Source organism: Leiobunum rupestre, chromosome 2 (assembly GCF_980474605.1).
Source record: "Leiobunum rupestre chromosome 2, qqLeiRupe1.1.hap1, whole genome shotgun sequence".
Lineage (NCBI taxonomy): Eukaryota > Metazoa > Arthropoda > Arachnida > Opiliones > Sclerosomatidae > Leiobunum > Leiobunum rupestre.
The window spans coordinates 50,983,771-51,003,913 of NC_143385.1; the positions used below are offsets into that span (position 1 = coordinate 50,983,771).

At 28.7% G+C, this 20,143-nt stretch overlaps 1 protein-coding gene across 2 annotated transcripts in view; it reads left to right on the forward strand.

The window, feature by feature from the left end:
* The window catches only part of LOC149958304 (uncharacterized), a 65,205-nt gene that overhangs the window by 27,165 nt on the left and 17,897 nt on the right, over positions 1-20,143 (forward strand). The window lies entirely within an intron of this gene.

Below are 20,143 nucleotides of genomic sequence, written 5' to 3' on the forward strand. Positions count from 1 at the left end.
ATATTCAAATAATTTATTTTTTATTTGTTACTTATTAGTTATGTTCAAAGATTTACTTCATATTTATTTAAATTTTTTATTTAGAAGTTAATAAATATTTTTATTGATACGTTAGTAAATATTTTTATTGATACGTTAGTAAATATTTTTATTGATACGTTAGTAAATATTTTTATTGATACGTTAGTAAATATTTTTATTGTTACGTTAGTAAATATTTTTATTGATACGTTAGTAAATATTTTTATTGATACGTTAGTAAATATTTTTATTGATACGTTAGTAAATATTTTTATTGATACGTTAGTAAATATTTTTATTGATACGTTAGTAAATATTTTTATTGATACGTTAGTAAATATTTTTATTGATACGTTAGTAAATATTTTTATTGATATGTTAGTAAATATTTTTATTGATATGTTAGTAAATATTTTTATTGATACGTTAGTAAATATTTTTATTGATACGTTAGTAAATATTTTTCATTTAGAAGCTAGTAAATATTTTTCAGTTAGAAGCTAGTAAATATTTTTATTTAGAAGTTCGTAAATATTTTTATTTAGAAGTTCGTAAATATTTTTTTATTTATAAGCTAGTAAATATTTTTTATTTATAAGCTAGTAAATATTTTTTTATTTATAAGCTAGTAAATATTTTTAATTTATAAGTTAGTATTTTTACTTAGAAATGAGAATATATTGTTTATATTTTTAAACTAGTAACTATTTTTAATAATAATTTTTATGTATTTTAATTTCATACATTTATTAGTCCAAAATATTATGCAATATAACCTTTTTTTTATTAAAATCTGCCCCAAATCAAACATTTCAAAATATTTAGCAGTTTTAGAAATATTGCTTTAATATCCTGTCAATTTTGTATTTTAATATAAATGTGGTTAATTTTAAATATTATACTTAAATTTATCATTTCTAATTTTAATTAAATAATTTCGAAGTCCTATTTGAAATGAAGAATTTGAAACATTTTACGCGTAATAAGTGAAATAAACTAACTGTTAATTTTTTGTTGGCAATTTTGGGAAACAAAATTTATTAATCAAATTTGCCATATCGTACATTGAATTTATGTTACAACATTTCGAAATTCTCTATATCTTAAATTTTATTCATTTCCACTTTCCCGAAACGGATAAAGTTTGAATTGTAAAGTAGCCTTCAAAACGTCTGCATTACGAACAATGGGATAAAAAATCCTTATTAATAAAATGTTGTTTTAATCCAAGGACATGATGTAACAGCGCTGTCTAAATGTAGCCGTAGTCGTGTGTCCAAATTTCCCAGTGGCCCACAGCTTAAACAAAAGATTCGCGCCAATGAAAGTTGCGATTCTTCAAGCATAAATTGACGGAAATTTAGCAGATTCGCGTTTTCAAAGAGAAGTCAATTTGGATGCTTAGTACTGAGTCGCCTTATACCGGCGCTTAGATTTTACCCATTCACAAGGAAATTACTAATAGGCATAAACAAACTTGGAGTATTGACCTTTTTTCCACGCCGATAGACAAAAAAGAACATTGCGTAATATAATAAATTATAATTTATAATTATACACGTATATTTGTATTTAAGAATTTTAGTATTGTTGACCTTTTAACTTGGAATTTTTACATTTATTTGGTTTTAAATTTTAGTTGGGTCCCTTAGAAGGTTTATTTTAAGTATTATAATTATTCATGTAATAATAAACCAAATTTATAACTGGTTTGTAAATTTATATAGTTTATGTGTTTTATATAAAATTTAGTCCTTGAATGTGATATAGTTCGTTTATGGGTTATATGGTTGACTTTTGGGTTTCATAATTGATCTTTGAGTATTTGTGGAACTACTATAAGAAAACGTGAGATAAACTATAAGGCACCAAAAAATAACTTGGTTTCTTGGTTTTTTAGTTAGTTTTTAGGTATTATAGTTGAGCTTTGAAGTTGTAATTTAATCTTGAGGTTTTATATTTGGTTTTGGTCTCTAGTTGGTTTCTAAGTTATTTAATTTCTCTATGGCTTACGTCTTTAAGCCTGCGTTCACTTTTTTGAGGGGTTTTAGCATTTCTTTTAGTTAGTTTTGGGTTGGTAAGTACTAAATAACGAATGTTTCGACCTGGATTTGAATATTACCCGTATTTTGTTATTATCGATTTTGGCGTGTAATCCCAGCAATCTAATCGCTCTCAGTGTGGATTTAAAAGCCATGAAATACTTCTCTTTTTTCAAGTTGTGGGTGAACGCTACCCTATATAAATAATTCTGTTACTTCATTTTTATCTTTGAAAATAAAGTGGAAGATGTTTTCTATTAACCCAAATCATTAATCATTTTAAATTACCTTTTTTTGGTTTATTAAACGCGACCCAGAAATTAGGCGCTCGAAATTCTTATTTCTGGAAAGGTTAAGTTCCACTTATGGTCTAATAATTTTCCACAATGAAAACACTTTTAATTTTGGTTTTTTTTCTGCCGTTTTTTACTCAATGGATTAATATTTTTTGCAGCGCTTTTGGAACTAGATAATAAGTTTTGTATGGTTTTAGGGAAAATAGCCCTTATTCAATGGTTATTATAATTTCATTGTTTTTCGCGTAAAACCTTTGTAACGTCGTTTTGTTTTAAATTTAGATAATTATAATTTTTCCCAAACAAGTTAGTCAAGCCACAATATATTTTGAAATCCAACATCAACGTAAATCTTTTATTTTTACTTTTTATTATTAATTATTAATTTAATTATTTTTAATAATTTAATAAGATTAGTTACCAAAAAATGTGGTAAAGTTGAAATATACTTTGAAACACAAATTTAGGTTAAATTTCTTATTATTATTATGAATAATTATTAATTTAATTATATTTAATAATTTAATAAAATTTATTCCTAAAATATGGTAGACAAATCACAAAATAGACTATAAAAACTACTGTGATAAATTCGACCGCTGTAAGGCTAACGGTGTGGACGCCTATAGCAAGACAGACAGACAGACAGACAGACAGACATAAACTTTCGAAAATACATCGAGGATAATTTTTAAATAATTATGTTAAAATCTAGTTAAAATTCTTATATAAATGTAATTGTTTTAATATCATTCTATGATACACAAATTTCACTCCAAGTTATTAGAATAACTAAATTATTATTATTAATATTCATTTTTAAATTTATTTTATTTTATTTGCTATAATTAATATGATTTTTAAATAATTATATTTAAACTAGTGAACACCATTAATTAAATTTAATCTATTTTATATCATAAATAATATTTTTCCTAAAAATAAGATGTGAAATATACTTAAATAATAACTAAAAATAGTACTTTTTAAATAATTTTATTTCATATAATTTTCAAATAAATATGGTAAAAATTAGTGAAAACTAACTAAGGTAAAATCATTTAAGATTGCATAATATTTATTAAAGTTTCTGTGACGGACCAAAACAATCCAAATTGCCATAAGCCAGTCGCGAAGGTCACTTTCAGCGAACGTCTGAAAAAATAACGAGGCAAGTTCCCGTAAATCGTGAAACGCCGATAATTTGAGATGCGACTTCTCTGACACGATGTCCCTTATTAGGGACGACTGTGTCTTGACAAGGTGTCCTGTATCTACTATTAAGGTACCTCGTAATTCCCTGAAATCCACGCAAAACGAACTTGCTTTTGATTTTTGGTTTGTTAGGGCGTTTTCCCATCTCGCTGCCAAAATGCACTAACTCAAATATGGTTAAACTTAAATGAACGCTCCTTTTTGCTTTGTAAAAATCATTATGAAAGCCAGTTATTCTGAGGTTTTACTATTTTTACTAATATAATCGATTTTTGATCGATTATTACTAAATATGGGGTACGTTCAAATCCAATCAAAACCAAATTCGTTGGATTTGATTAAATATAAATTTTATTGGTTTTTGAGGTTTCATTAAAAATCTACAAATATTGACAAATAAGACTGCGGAAAAATCCAGATATTTATAAAACTAGGGGAGAAAAAATAAAAATTATATAAATTATTTAAATCCCAGAATTTAATAAAAAAATTATTTTGATATTTATTTTTTTGGTTGGGATCTTAAGCGAAACAAACAACTCGTGTTCAAATAAATAGAAATACAGAAAATTTTACCAAATTAATTAACGTTTTTAAAATTTCTGAGGTCTCTTTTTAATATATTATTTTGTATTTGTTTTTACAAATTTTCAGCTTTTTAAAGGGAGTATGAACTAGAGTTGTAAGTCGGAAAATTTTCCTTATTTTTCGCAAATATAAATTTTTGCCTCATTTTGTCGAATCCCAAAGTAAAACTAAACTTCTAAACTAGTCTAGAATAAAGCCATTTAAAGTAATATATGTTTCAATTTCTTATTTTTCCGATTTGCGGAAAAGTGTCCGCATTTAATTTTTCCGAAAAATTAACAACTCTACGAAATCGAAAAATCTTTTTGCCAGAGTAAAAGTAATTATCTGCAAAAAAAATTGTAATGGAAAATTTGGTGTTGCGACTAATATAGTTTTAATTATACAATTTAAAAAAAATTGTACTGATAATTTTTGTAATTTTAATTATACAAATTAATCATTTTGTACTGAAGCTTACATAACTTTAATTATACAAACTTATTAATCTTGTACTGATACTTTTATAATTTTAATTATACATCTTTAATTTTTTTTACTCAGACTTATTATATAACTTTAATTACACAAACATATTAATTTTATACTTATACTTTTAAACTTTTAATTATTCAGCTAAATAATTTTGTACTGAGACTTATATAATTTTAACTATACAACTTATTAATTTGGTACTAATACTTATATTGTTTTAATTATTCAGTGTAATAATTTTGTACTGATACTTTTATCATTTTAATTATTCAGTTTAATAATTTTGTACTGAGCCTTTAAATAATTTAAATTAAGGTAACTCACGCATTAAATTTTAATTAATTATCTATAATCAGCTCGTTTTCTTATCGAATAGTAAAATTTTCTATCTCAATTTTTGTAAAATCTCAGTTAGCTTGTTTTAGCATCGGGAGTAGAGAGGAGTTTTCAGTTGAGCCGGCCGCCGTCACGAGAATTTCGACTTAAGCTATTTGAAAAGCTATTATTTTGACAATCACGTATTTGTGGCATTTTCTTTTCTGGCAGAGTTTAAAAGAGGCTAAATGAGGGCTTTCGTCACTTGAATTTCTCTTCTCGGGTCCCTGTTGACGTAAACATTCTTGTCTTCGGCGGGTTTTTTCCTCAAATATTTTAAGAGTCACTGTTTTGGAGAGGAGGGTCATTTCGGAATTTCACAAAAATTTCTTTTTAAAGAAAAATGTGCGCGAGAAGATTGCCTAACGAAGAAACCTTGGATTGAAAACCTGGAAAAGTTTGGCATTTAAAAAATAATGGATCATTTTGACGAAAGTTAAAAAATTTCTGGTTTTTGGAATAAAATCAAAAAAATGTTATGCTCTTTAGAACAGAAAATTAAGAAAAATAACCAAAATCAATGAAACCTTACTAAATCAAATATTTTAATGTTATTTAAAACATAAAATTAATAACAAATTACGAAAATCAACGGAAATTTAATAAATTAAATATTTCATTGTTATTTGAACCAAAAATTCACGAAATCCAATATTTATATTTTCTTTTGAACAAAAAATTCACTAAATCAAGTATTTTTATGTTCTCTAGAATATTAAATTAGAAAAAATGTATCACAATTGTGATTAATTAAAAAAACTTCTTCCGCAAATTATGTACCTTAGATTAATCAAAAGGGAGGGATGGTTTCCACATGGATTAATCCGTGTCTGTACCCACTAGTTTAAGGGGTTTTCCCCCGAGTTCTTCTTCCCACAAAATTAACGTTTTTGAAAAACCAATTACCTTTTCCCCACAGAGCCAAAATGGACCCCAAAAATTCCCACAAAATTAACGTTTTTGAAAAACAAATAACCTTTTCCCCACAGAGCCAAAATGGACCCCAAAAATTCCCACAAAATTAACGTTTTTGAAAAACAAATTACCTTTTCCCCACAGAGCCAAAATGGACCCCAAAAATTCCCACAAAATTAACGTTTTTGAAAAACAAATTACCTTTTCCCCACAGAGCCAAAATGGACCCCAAAAATTCCCACAAAATTAACGTTTTTGAAAAACAAATTACCTTTTCCCCACAGAGCCAAAATGGACCCCAAAAATTCCCCACCATATGGAAAATTTCCCAGAATCTGGCAACACTGAACGAAGGAAATATTACGCGCGGAAAGTCGGAGGGGCGTGGCTTATATTCCGGGGAATCACAAGGCGAACATTTTGCTACCCACATTAAATATTCTTCGTCCACTTGAGTACATTCTTGCTCCCCATAAATTGAATTTACGCCGATTTAAGGTCCTGGTTTTTGGAAAGTAACTATTTAAGAACAGGATACCGTCGACGCGTTAGTTCAACAGTGGCGCCTCCAGACGGAGGTTTCGAGGTGAAATACTATTTCGCTACTTTACAGAACGTTGACTTGGCGCGAAAACGAAGGCGCGAAATCAATTCCGACGCCGCCCCCCAGAGGGAGCCCCCGTGTTTGTTTAATTTTTACGCGCGCTTTCTACCGGCGCGACACACCTCAAATCGCTTCTGCAAGAATTCCCAAATAACGCGCCCAGAAACCACCCTCGCGTCCAAATAACTTTAAGAGATTTTCGAGACGTTTAAGCATAGAAAAAAGCGCATTCTACTGACAGAGATTATAACAAGGATTATTAAGTTATTTAATTTTATCCGTGTTGTTATTTGGCAAAAAAAGGGGAAAAATTGTAAATTAGTTTCGTATTAACATAAGTTTATTAGCGCGCGACACATAAGTTATAATAATAAAATAAGAATAATAATCAGCTAGGCTAATCACCAAAGGCACCGCCTATCAAGCGACTTTTAAAGCCATTAATTTAGGTGGCCGGGTTACAATGCGTAGGAGGGTAGTGGCAAGCCCTTGTTAATTTTTACTACGAGTCATTTCTAGAATTACCACACATTTTTGACGGACTTCATACTAAATTATTAGTCCAGGTGATCGGATGAGTATTTGTCTCGCTAGAGAGGCCTTTCGTTTTGGTATGACGTGAATTCTACGCCACTCTAAAATTTTATAAAATTTAATACATTTTATCAAGTTTGATCAAAAGCAGGGATTCTGATAAAAATCATACAATTTCTATAAAAATTTATTAGTCGATCTTTATTAATTGTGAAATATTCGTACATTTTCTCTAAAATTTTTAAAATTCTGTTCATTTTGAGCATCTTTTTCTAATTTGATCCAGTTGATAATTGATCAAAATTTATCGAATAATTTTCTAGACATTACACCGAACGATTTCACACAGTAAATCAAGTTTAATAAAAATTTATCATTTTTAATCAAAATTAGTAATTTTGATCAAAATTGGTCAAATGTATTCACATTTATTACTTTTGAAAAAATTCACACATTTAGAGATATTATGTCAATTTTTGCAATTTTATTCATTTTCTCTTACATTTTTGAAACCTTAGCCATTTTCGTTCATTTTCACCCATATTGATCGCATCGATCAAAATTAATCAAATTTGGATCAATTTCAAACTTTGGTTTTTTTTTGTTTTTTTTTTAGCATTTTCAAAATTTTTAAATTTGTTAACATTTTTAAAATCTATCAGATTCCCATGTTATTTTCCGTAGGAAAAATTCCATTTTGTGTTGTCAAAAACATTTTTGGTTGCCATGATAAAACGGTTGCCTATGGAGACATTTCCCTTTTACTTTGGGGTTTTTCAAGTTACATGAAAGTCTACCAAACACCCGAGTTTAAACAAAATAGATGTGTTACAACTCAGGTAGGTCTCCTTGTAAGTTTCTATACGATTATAGACTTATGGTGTCAATCAATAGTTTCCAAATAAAACTAAATATAAAATTAGTTAATTAATAATAAGTTTTATCCCGTTATTTTGCAATTTAATTTAATTCTTTGAAATAAAAGGTTGATTTTAAACTGTAACATATTTGGCTACAGCTGAACTAATAACAAAGAATATTAATTGTAAACTATAAAATTGTTGATCACAACGTGGCGTTTACGTTGGTGAATAAAATGGAGAATGAAAGTGTCATTCGAACTAGCCTTTACAATTTACATAGAGCCACGAAGCGGCCAACGTGAGAAATTTCGAAACTGCTGTATTTTCGTCTGCTAAGCAAGTGATTTGCCATTATAAAACGCAAAGCGAATGCTTAGCAGACGAAAATCAAGCGTTGGCCGCTACGAGGCTCTATAGCTAGGGCCACACTAGAGCTTAAAAGCCAGTTTAGGTCGGTTTGAATGTCAGTTTAGACCACCGACGATAATTCGTGGTTCACACGTGCGAAATCGCTTCACCCCGGTTACGTCATTTCAAATTATGACCAGAATTTGGAAAATACTAAAATATATCCCAAGACAATTAGTTAATCATGTTTACTATACATACAGTAATATTATTTGACATTATTTAAAATTTTATTCCCATTGTTTTTGAAAATACGAGCAATTTTAGTTCCCCGCCTTGTCGTTTTGAAGCGATTCTAAGCGAACCGACTTGGACGGGTTGCTTTTGCTTCCCGAACCAACACGAAGCGATTTCTCACGCTGTTTTTGAAAACTAGTTCTCTAAAACGAAGCGATTTTAGGGTTAAGTGTGAACCTGGATTAAGTAAATTGTATATAAAGGCTAATTGAAAGAGTTTTGTATTTTCCCACATAATTTTTTTTAAATCTATTATTTTTTTTGGTATAAATTTCGCCTTTATATAATTGTATTACTTTCTAATGCTTTGACGAATAAGTCAATTTTTTATATTATTAACAGTGACATTTTCTAAAGTAATGGGCTCGTTTTAGGACGAAATACTACATCAATTTCGTGTATAAATTTATTTTTACGTCACTTTAAAATCTTCGCGTGAAGTCGTACTGGCGCCAAACTCTTTTTACTTAATATTATCATGTTTTAATGGCATAAAAGTGTTACGTCAGAAGATAATCTGTTTGTCGATGCGTTTAGGAAAGACCACGATTGGGCCCGAAGCCAAAATATTAATCACAGTTTTTAAAATCCGGCGTACAGGCGTGATTTCAAAAATACGGTTATCAAGTTTTCTCAATGGAGAGGTTAAGCACGACAAATACGTCCCGATAGTACTCTAGAACAAGAATATATTCAGGCAATTTATTTATTTGTTCTCTTAGAGAATGACAATGTTGAGAAGATTTTTAGCGTAGCTTCCAGTCCCTCTGGTGCTCTAACAGTAAGCTCCGCCCCCTAAAATGTCTCATTTGTTTCCTGTGACGTACGTACCCCCCCCCCCCGCCGTGACGTTTGCAACATGGTCATTCTGTCAAAGTGGAAATAAATTCAAAGAATTCGCTCCGTGATTCCTGGAAGAAAAACCACGCCTCTTCGCCTTTCTTAGCGCAGTCTGGACCTCCGTTTTCTTGGGGTAAAGACACGTCGTTACTAACTCAGGATATCTCTCCGTGTAGGCGGAGAATAATACTTGGGTATCATGAAACCAGAATCTATTTAGTTGCAGTCACGTATTCTCTCTCCAACTTGATTGCATTCTTGACCCAGTCTATTCAATTTCTAGTTCTAAGGCCTGATTGTCACTTTAACGAAGTGTATTAAGTATCATTTCGAAGTGGAAATATTTGCAAAGTGATTTTTAACGAGGATAGAGGTAATGATGATTTATGGTTGGAAAGGAAAAGTGATTTTGAGATTTTAAAGTCAGGATTGTCGTGTTTATTACTGGATTTTTATGGTGATTTAGAGATTTTAAGGCTGATTTTCGTACTGATTTTATGATTTTTGAAGGGGTTTTAGATTTAATAAATATTTTTTTTCTTTGGATTAACTGGTTATTTTGATAAAGGTCCGACCTCTCGTGATTTGCAGTGAACGGTGGTCGATATTGGTTTTACGGTTGAGTAGTTCTTAAAAGAAGTAAAAAGTGTTTTGGAAAGTGGGTAAATAATTGTGAGAGTAGTAATTTCATTGCAAACTGACAAATCTGAACTTCGGTAGACTAGGATGGGAGTTATCCCCCAGATTACACACTGAGTTGTTTTACTAGAATATTCTTTGAACCAATCGCTACAATTTAGGAACTATTGGCGCCATCTCTCGATTGAAAGAAGCTAAACAAATCCGAGTTTTTGCTTACCCCTGTAAAGCAAACTCGGCGTCGAACGAACTGTAAACCGACCTTAATGTAGAGTTGACTAAATCAATGATTTCCCTTCCCCGAATTTCTCCCCTTTGGTACGACCCTGACAGAAGCAAGGGGTGATTGGCACTAGTTACGTTAACAACAACTCCTAACGTGAGTTCCATTTATAACATATTCTTTTGAATGCATTCAAGCATTTTATTCCACCAGACCAAAGGTTCTTACACCCCTGACATCAAAAATTTAAAAATTCATCTTCTAGAGCTTTCAGGGAAAATGCAAATTAAGACACCCTGTGTAGGAGACAACTGTGAATCACTAAAATATGCTCGGAATTATAAAGAACGTATAAATTTAGGGATAGTTCCTAGAGCTATTAGCAATTTCCCTCACGCACTAACTCGTGACGGGGTAAAGTCGACCATGATCATAATTATGGTCCCTAACAATAAATATATTCTTGGTCCTTATTAAAGCAAAAATTAATTTGACATCTAAATATATTAATGAATACTGATTTTGAATCTAATTATATTTGAAATTTACTAAACTCTACCCTATTTTATTGTAAATTTTCACCTTTAAGCACGGGTGACCAGAATTTGCTATCCTAAATATCACATTTTTAAAGTCGAGATATCCATTCTCAAGGTCATGATTGCCGACTTTTGACCAGCAATTTTTATTATAATATTTTAGTATATAGTCGAGATAAACATTTTGAAGGTCAAAAAAGTCATTTACTAAAGATTACGCGTGTGGGCATCCCTGTGTTAAAGGTAGTAATGACATTCCATTTACATGGTGGATCAACGAAATGAATACAAGTTAAGGGTTTTAGCAGATCACTTAAATGACTCCAACGTTCCAACACCCAAAAATTAATAATTCTAACTTTTATAGTTTTGTAGAGAAATACAAATTGAGACACTTTGTGTAGAGAGTTCCGAAGTATGAAAGTCTTAAAAATTATCGGAATTATCAAGAAATTGTCTATTTAAATTATAAAAAATTTATTAGTAATGGACTATGTTAAAACGATTTTTAGCCTTGCTAAAATAGTCATTCTCAAGCAATATAAATAAATACCCGCTATTTGTATTCAATTTGAGAGTGAAGTTGAACATTCTTGTCAGATAATCTGGTTTTATCGTACATCGTGATTTATTGGCGCGTACGGAGAGAAATTTAAAGTACTGTTTTTCCTCCAAATGGGATTTCAAATCGAAGACGCGTCAAAAACTTTCTAGTTTTTTTGCCCCCTTTGGAAATTCGGTGGCCAACTCGGCATTCTCGACTCAAATGTATCTCAGGGAAAAGCACAGGTTGATAGAGAGATTAAGGCCAGCTTTGGAATTTATCGGCGTACTTTGATTATTCCGATTACGTTGGAAATATATTAATAGGAGGCTTATGCGAGGTTGGAATATTTGTATGGCTGTATTCCTATGTGAAATTACCAAATAAAGCTACGTCTACATTCTTACAAGATTTTACTCCACGTATTCCAGCGCTGGATTCACCTGATTATTAAAGCAGGGTTTTCATGGTAGCTTGTAGCGTATAAACGAAAAGATTGAGATATTTTTATTTTTTGCGCTGAAGCCGCCATCCTCTCACTTTCTGTTTTCGTAGCCGTGGACAGGAATCCATACCTATACTTGGAATGCTTATCTTGGCAGATTTTCGTCTCGATGTGGCTGACGGTTTTTTTGACGTCACTATGTTAGCTTTAATAACAAACAACAACGTGAGAGGGGATTTTATCTCTCGTAGGCGGGGCAAAAGTCGTCAGAGTGATCTTACCATACGCGATACGCCAGGATAAGCACTCCAAGTAGAGGTATGGATTCCTGGATTTCCTGCCGTGGATTTGTAGCGTGTTGCTTTCACAGCGACCACTACATTTTACCGTGTTTGCAAACAAATAAGATCGCGATCAGGGCTGGACAGAAGGATATTTTTTTAGTAGTCAGCCTGACTAGTGAGCCTCCTATCTTAATTTATTTTAGTAGTCGCTGACTAGTGGGGGTAAAATGGGGGTGTTAAAACAAGAAGGACAGCCAACATTTGGGGGGTAGGTACATTTGTTCGAATTTCAATCGTCCGAACCGCTGAAATAACAAATGTTTCAATTGTTCGAATTGGACAACTTGTTTGTTTCATTCGTCCGAATTATGTCGCTAAATTAGTATTTCTTATTGCTGTTTTTTTTTTGGTCCGGATTTTTTTTAGTGCAAGAATTAAATTTTTTTTCCCTTAGGCCGATATAGTAAGTGGGAATTGCGTTGAATGTTGTGGATATTTTAGGTTAGGTTAGGTTAGGTTCACGTTAATGTTACTATTTTCTTATATTAACAATATTTAAAAAAAACCAACCAATTCCTAATGTTCGTAAAAACGGACAAACGATTATTCGAACAAATGAAATTCGTCAGTAAAGTTAACATAAATTGAACGACTAAATCACCAAAAAAAGTTGTGATACATTTTTCGGGCAAATGAAATACGTTTTCGGACATACGATCCTGTTTTCCGGCATTCGGACAAATGATCATTCGGACATTTGTACCACCGTTCGGATGAATGAAATTCGAACAAATGTACCCAAATCACATTTTGCTTTACCCGTCAGATTGACTAGTGAGCCCCCAGATTTCGTTAATTTTTCTTAATCAGAGTATATACTTCAGTAGTCAAATTCCGTGACTAGTGCCTTATGTCCAACCCTGGTGCCGATGCTCTTGCAAAATGACGATTCCAAATAATTGGCTTCTCTCTTATAAATCCCTTCGATTTCTTTTTTCTTGTTTTCCATTTTATTTTATTTGTTTATTTGTCAATTTCGCGGTGGTTTCCATTGTGGGCTACTGGTAATACTGGTAAATATTACCAATAAACTTTGTCTGGTTCTCCTTGTGTGGGCTGCTGTGTTTGTTGCTCCTAGCTAGAAGCGAATCCCGATCTAGTTTCGCAGATGCACGCAACTAGCGCAAATCACAAGCGTGGATGAAAACTAAAATGCTAGTAGCGATAACGTGTATTTTGAACTATTTCTAGCTCACGCCATATTTTTACACGCTAAAAGCTTCGATGAAAAACCAGCTAATAGACTATATTATATTGGTAATTTTTTTTATTTTAACAAACTATTTTTAAAATTCCATTCACTTTTATAAAAAGCAATATTTTTTATTATAAATTGAAACCAAAATTTTAAATAATTTTTCAATTTTTTGTAAAATTTTACGTTTTTTTTTTTTAAGATTTCGGGTCCCGTTTGAAATATACAAGTTGGTTGTAGCTTTCTGAGCCTACCGCTCGACTGCACTACTGCTTTTCAATTTGTCATATTTATTGTTTAATGCAGCGCATTTCACTTACGTGAATAGTTCATTGATCCGAAAACTTTAGTGAAATTATAACCAAGGCTTAAAGTTTTATTTTTGCCTAATTTAACTTAAAAATATTGTGAAAAAATTGGGCTTAGACTAAAACTAACTACTACTTTGCAGTTTTTTTATAATCTAGATTTAACGTTTAACACTGGCATTTGAATTGCCCTAGTTTCCCGAGCTATCTTCGCAAATATGGCTGTAAAAAGCTCACGGTATGATTATTACGAAGGAGGAGAGGCTAATCGATTTTTACCAAGATTTTTCAATCACCGGTGTGGCCCTTGAAATTAGTTTTCAATCCAAAGAAACACGTCAGTACAAATTCTTCCACAGAGTTCCAATGCTGGTAATGTTTGTGTAAAATTTTACTTCATTTTACACGCAACATTGATCACTGAAAGTGTGCATCCAATAATTTCCACTCACGCTTATCATTTGGTTCTGTTAATTTGAGACACTTTCGAGAAATAAAATTCTCATTAAAATGAAGTGCAAACCGTAAAACCATTTCCGAGAGTATTGCCATAAGTATATAAGCTTTATCTTACGAGGTAAGCATCTATCCAACTAGTAGGTAAAAGTGATACATGAAACTTGGCATACTGGAGGCAACGACACTAAATTTCCCGCCAGATGGCAGTTTAATATTTACTGACAGTGTAACTTAAATTATAGTAACAGTAAAAATTAATTTTCGTAAGGATATGTGTTTAATTCTAATCAATATTTTCGAGATTTAACATTTATTTTTTCTTCCGAAAAGTATTTTGAAAAATCAGCTGAATAATATTGGTAATATGGGGAGATAATAATAATAATAATAATAATAATAATAATCAGTTAAGCACCACCATAAGCCCAAGTCATCTAACGACTATTAATGTCATAAATTCTGGTAGCCTCCTAAAATACGTAGGAGGGTGGTGGCAAGCCCTTCGTGTCACGCGAGCCAACAGCTCCCTACACTAACTACTACCGTTAACCACAATAAGTTTTTATGGAAGGGGAAACCAAAGAACCCGGGGGATAATTAACGCCTTTAACCAGTGGGTACATAATTGGCTCCGAGTTTTAACTTTACGTTATATGCTTTCGGTAATATTTATCGCGCTGTTTAGTTATTCAACTCTCGCTTAAGCCCGGAGAGAAACGAGTACCAAATTATGCAAAACAGCAACCACAAATATAATGAAGTACTTCATCACAAGCCGAAAACGAGCTGGGAGTGGGTATCCGCGAGGCGTACAGAACTACAAATTACTTGAAATGAATCCTTTTCATTGATAAATGTCGACGTAAATTCGTTTAGACGGTAACAGGAAAATTTCACTTTTAAAAAAAGCGAGTCAGTGGAACTAAATTGAAATCTTCGGGAATTTCCAAAACCAATTTCGCTCCCTGTCGCGGGTAAAAAAAATGTCCTTGTGGGACCTTGTCGTGGAAGGAGGATTTCGCCGCTAGGTGGCTCTAAAAATAATCGTTGATACACGTCAATGAACTTGAAAAACGAAGTGACAAAAATGATGCTCCAGTTCCGGATCTGAAATAACTGATCATTTATTTACTTTACGTCATTTATTTTTGACGTCTGGGATTTTGCTATATTCTGAGGTTAATATCCGCTTTCAGGTTAAGACGGTATATTTCGTATAAGCCATTCTAATTTACTTGACAGTGAAGCTTGGTAATCTGGGCGTTAATATTTTTGGGAGAATTAGGGTACGTCAAGATTATAAGAATTCAAGATTTTTTCGAGCGCTTTAATCAAATTATTTAACGTACTTACTTCTGCTTAGGGATAGTGTTTATAGATTGAGACAACTTTAAGCGTTAGCCAGGGAGGAGTGGCACAGGGGGCACGTGCCCCACCCCCGAAAAGTATGATTGTACGAACCAATATTTTTTTATTTTTTTTTAATAAATTTTCCGTTTCACTTTTAACCTACCCTGAAAATCCCACCGTTTATATTTACTGATCGGGCAATTTTAGAAATTTTTTGAAAAATATTTTCCCTGAATTTTAACGCCTTATCATAAGGTAAGATCTTAAGTGTTATGGTTTTGGGCGCCATCTGGTCGTGGAAATCCTTGCTAAAATCTCCCGAGACGTGCATACGTTATTAAATAGAATATTTGGTAGTAATTCATAAATATCTTCCATATCTGATTCAAAAACCAGTTTCTTATTCTAAGGAAATGTTTTCTTTTTATTTGTTGTTATTTAATTGTAATGGATGGACTGAGGTAACTACAGATTCAATATGTAATATATACTATAGTAAAATGTTAAATTTATGTTGCGATCTTTTTACTCTGAGAATGCGCCAGTTTTATGTATTTAGAAAGTATATAGTGTGCCCAAATGACAAGGTTTTCGCTCTCAAGTAACTACATAATAAATAAATAATGTAGTAAAATACCAATTTTGAGTTACGTTCATTTTGCTCTGAAGTAACTACATAATAAATACGTAATATATAATAGAGTAAAATGAAAAGTTTGAGTTACGTTCTTTATGCTCTGAAGTAACTACATAATTTATAGTAAAATGTCAAGTTTGAGTTACGGTCTTTCTGCTCTGAAGTAACTAAATAATTTTTAGTGAAATGTCAAGTTTGAGTTACGGTCTTTCTGCTCTGAAGTTTAATATACAGTAAAATTGAATGGTAAAATTTCTAATTTAAATTTGAAACGCCAGTTGAATATTTTGTTTTTAGAATATAAACAAATATTTAAAAATATTCGTCCCAAAAAGTCAGACCACCCAAATAGTACCCGCAGTACTTATACGGTCAATTATTTTATTTATTTACTTTTAATACTCTGAAGCTTTTGTTACGGGTCGAGTATTTCCCAGGCTGATTTTGATTGAAAGATATTTTAATTATATTTATATTTTAACATAAATTTCTCCTTAACAATAGTTTTTCGTGAGATTTACGGCTGTTAAACCGGCTGATCCGAATTCGATGACAAGCTTTATAAATCTTTCTTGTTTTACCGCCGATTTTAACAGCTTAACTGGAACGATCGAGGTTAATTTTTTCAAAATAAGTGTTGAAGATTTATAATGTTGAGTTAATCAACTGTCGAAGAGAAGAATCTGGTGTTGTTGAAGAAAATAAGAAAAATTCTACGGGTAATGGAGTTTTCATTGAACAAACAAAATGGGTTTTGTTTGTGTAGTTCCGAGATTTCTATGAACAGTTTTTGGAACGCCTATTTATAGAAAAAATATGTTCATTAAAAAACATTTAATTTAAAAAAAAATTGAGCTGTCCTAATTGTTTGAAATGGGATATCATGCGTGTTCGGAATTGTTTATTCATTATCCACAAATTTTCCGATTTATTTAAAAAACGTTGGTAAAAAGAATATCATTTTAACTTATTTAATTATATTTTTTACGCAACCAAGCATTTATTTGAATAAAAGTGGCATTTATTTAAATAATTGTTTGTTTTATTTAAATATTAGGCTTATTCACTTTCGATTATTTAAACATTTTACAATTTTTATTCAACAATTGGTTATTTAAATAAATATTATTTAAATATCGCCGAGCTTATTTTAATCATGGATAAAAATTAATTGAAATCCGAGCAGTAGCTGCAGCCGAAGCTTAGTTTCGAACTTTTTCATTGAATGTTAACTTAAATAAATGAAATTAATTGAAAACTATTAAATGACTTAAATTAATGATTGAATTAACTTATATTTATTAAATGACTTAAATTAATGATTGAATTAACTTGTATATTTATTAAATTAATGATTGAATTAACTTATATTTATAACATTAATTATTGAATTAACTTATATTTATAACATTAATTATTGAATTAACTTATATTTATAACATTAATTATTGAATTAACTTATATTTATAACATTAATTATTGAATTAACTTATATTTATAACATTAATTATTGAATTAACTTATATTTATAACATTAATTATTGAATTAACTTATATTTATAACATTAATTATTGAATTAACTTATATTTATAACATTAATTATTGAATTAACTTATATTTATAACATTAATGATTGAATTAACTTATATTTATAACATTAATGATTGAATTAACTTATATTTATAACATTAATTATTGAATTAACTTATATTTATAACATTAATTATTGAATTAACTTATATTTATAACATTAATTATTGAATTAACTTATATTTATAACATTAATTATTGAATTAACTTATATTTATAACATTAATGATTGAATTAACTTATATTTATAACATTAATTATTGAATTAACTTATATTTATAACATTAATTATTGAATTAACTTATATTTATAACATTAATTATTGAATTAACTTATATTTATAACATTAATTATTGAATTAACTTATATTTATAACATTAATTATTGAATTAACTTATATTTATAACATTAATTATTGAATTAACTTATATTTATAACATTAATTATTGAATTAACTTATATTTATAACATTAATTATTGAATTAACTTATATTTATAACATTAATTATTGAATTAACTTATATTTATAACATTAATTATTGAATTAACTTATATTTATAACATTAATTATTGAATTAACTTATATTTATAACATTAATTATTGAATTAACTTATATTTATAACATTAATTATTGAATTAACTTATTTCTATTAAATTAACTAATATTTATTAAAATAATGGTTGAATCAATTTATAGTTATTAAATTAATGAATGAATTTGAATTTATTAAGTGAATTTGAATTTATTAAGTGAATTTGAATTTATTAAGTGAATTTGAATTTATTAAGTGAATTTGAATTTATTAAGTGAATTTGAATTTATTAAGTGAATTTGAATTTATTAAGTGAATTTGAATTTATTAAGTGAATTTGAATTTATTAAGTGAATTTGAATTTATTAAGATAATTTGAATTTATTAAGATAATTTGAATTTATTAAGTGAATTTGAATTTATTAAGATAATTTGAATTTATTAAGTGAATTAGAATTTATTAAGTGAATTTGAATTTATTAAGAGAATTAGAATTTATTAAGAGAATTAGAATTTATTAAGTGAATTAGAATTTATTAAGTGAATTTGAATTTATTAAGTGAATTTGAATTTATTAAGATAATTTGAATTTATTAGGTGAATTTGAATTTATTAAGTGAATTTGAATTTATTAAGTGAATTTGAATTTATTAAGTGAATTTGAATTTATTAAGATAATTAGAATTAAGTGAATTAAATTTATTAAGTGAATTTGAATTTATTAAGATAATTTGAATTTATTAAGATAATTTGAATTTATTAAGAGAATTAGAATTTACTAAGAGAATTAGAATTTATTAAGTGAATTAGAATTTATTAAGTGAATTAGAATTTATTAAGTGAATTAGAATTTATTAAGTGAATTAGAATTTATTAAGTGAATTGGAATTTATTAAGTGAATTTGAATTTATTAAGTGAATTTGAATTTATTAAGTGAATTTGAATTTATTAAGATAATTTGAATTTATTAAGATAATTTGAATTTATTAAGTGAATTTGAATTTATTAAGTGAATTTGAATTTATTAAGTGAATTAGAATTTATTAAGTGAATTTGAATTTATTAAGAGAATTAGAATTTATTAAGAGAATTAGAATTTATTAAGTGAATTAGAATTTATTAAGTGAATTTGAATTTATTAAGTGAATTTGAATTTATTAAGATAATTTGAATTTATTAGGTGAATTTGAATTTATTAAGTGAATTTGAATTTATTAAGTGAATTTGAATTTATTAAGTGAATTTGAATTTATTAAGATAATTAGAATTAAGTGAATTAAATTTATTAAGTGAATTTGAATTTATTAAGATAATTTGAATTTATTAAGATAATTTGAATTTATTAAGAGAATTAGAATTTACTAAGAGAATTAGAATTTATTAAGTGAATTAGAATTTATTAAGTGAATTAGAATTTATTAAGTGAATTAGAATTTATTAAGTGAATTAGAATTTATTAAGTGAATTTGAATTTATTAAGAGAATTAGAATTTATTAAGTGAATTTGAATTTATTAAGAGAATTAGAATTTATTAAGTGAATTTGAATTTATTCAGTGAATTTGAATTTATTAAGTTAATTTGAATTTATTAAGTGAATTAGAATTTATTAAGTGAATTTGAATTTATTAAGAGAATTATAATTTATTAGGTGAATTTGAATTTATTAAGTGAATTTGAATTAATTAAGAGAATTAGAATTAATTAAGTGAATTAGAATTTATTAAGATAATTTGAATTTATTAAGATAATTTGAATTTATTAAGATAATTTGAATTTATTAAGAGAATTAGAATTTACTAAGAGAATTAGAATTTATTAAGTGAATTAGAATTTATTAAGTGAATTTGAATTTATTAAGAGAATTAGAATTAATTAAGTGAATTAAATTTATTAAGTGAATTTGAATTTATTAAGATAATT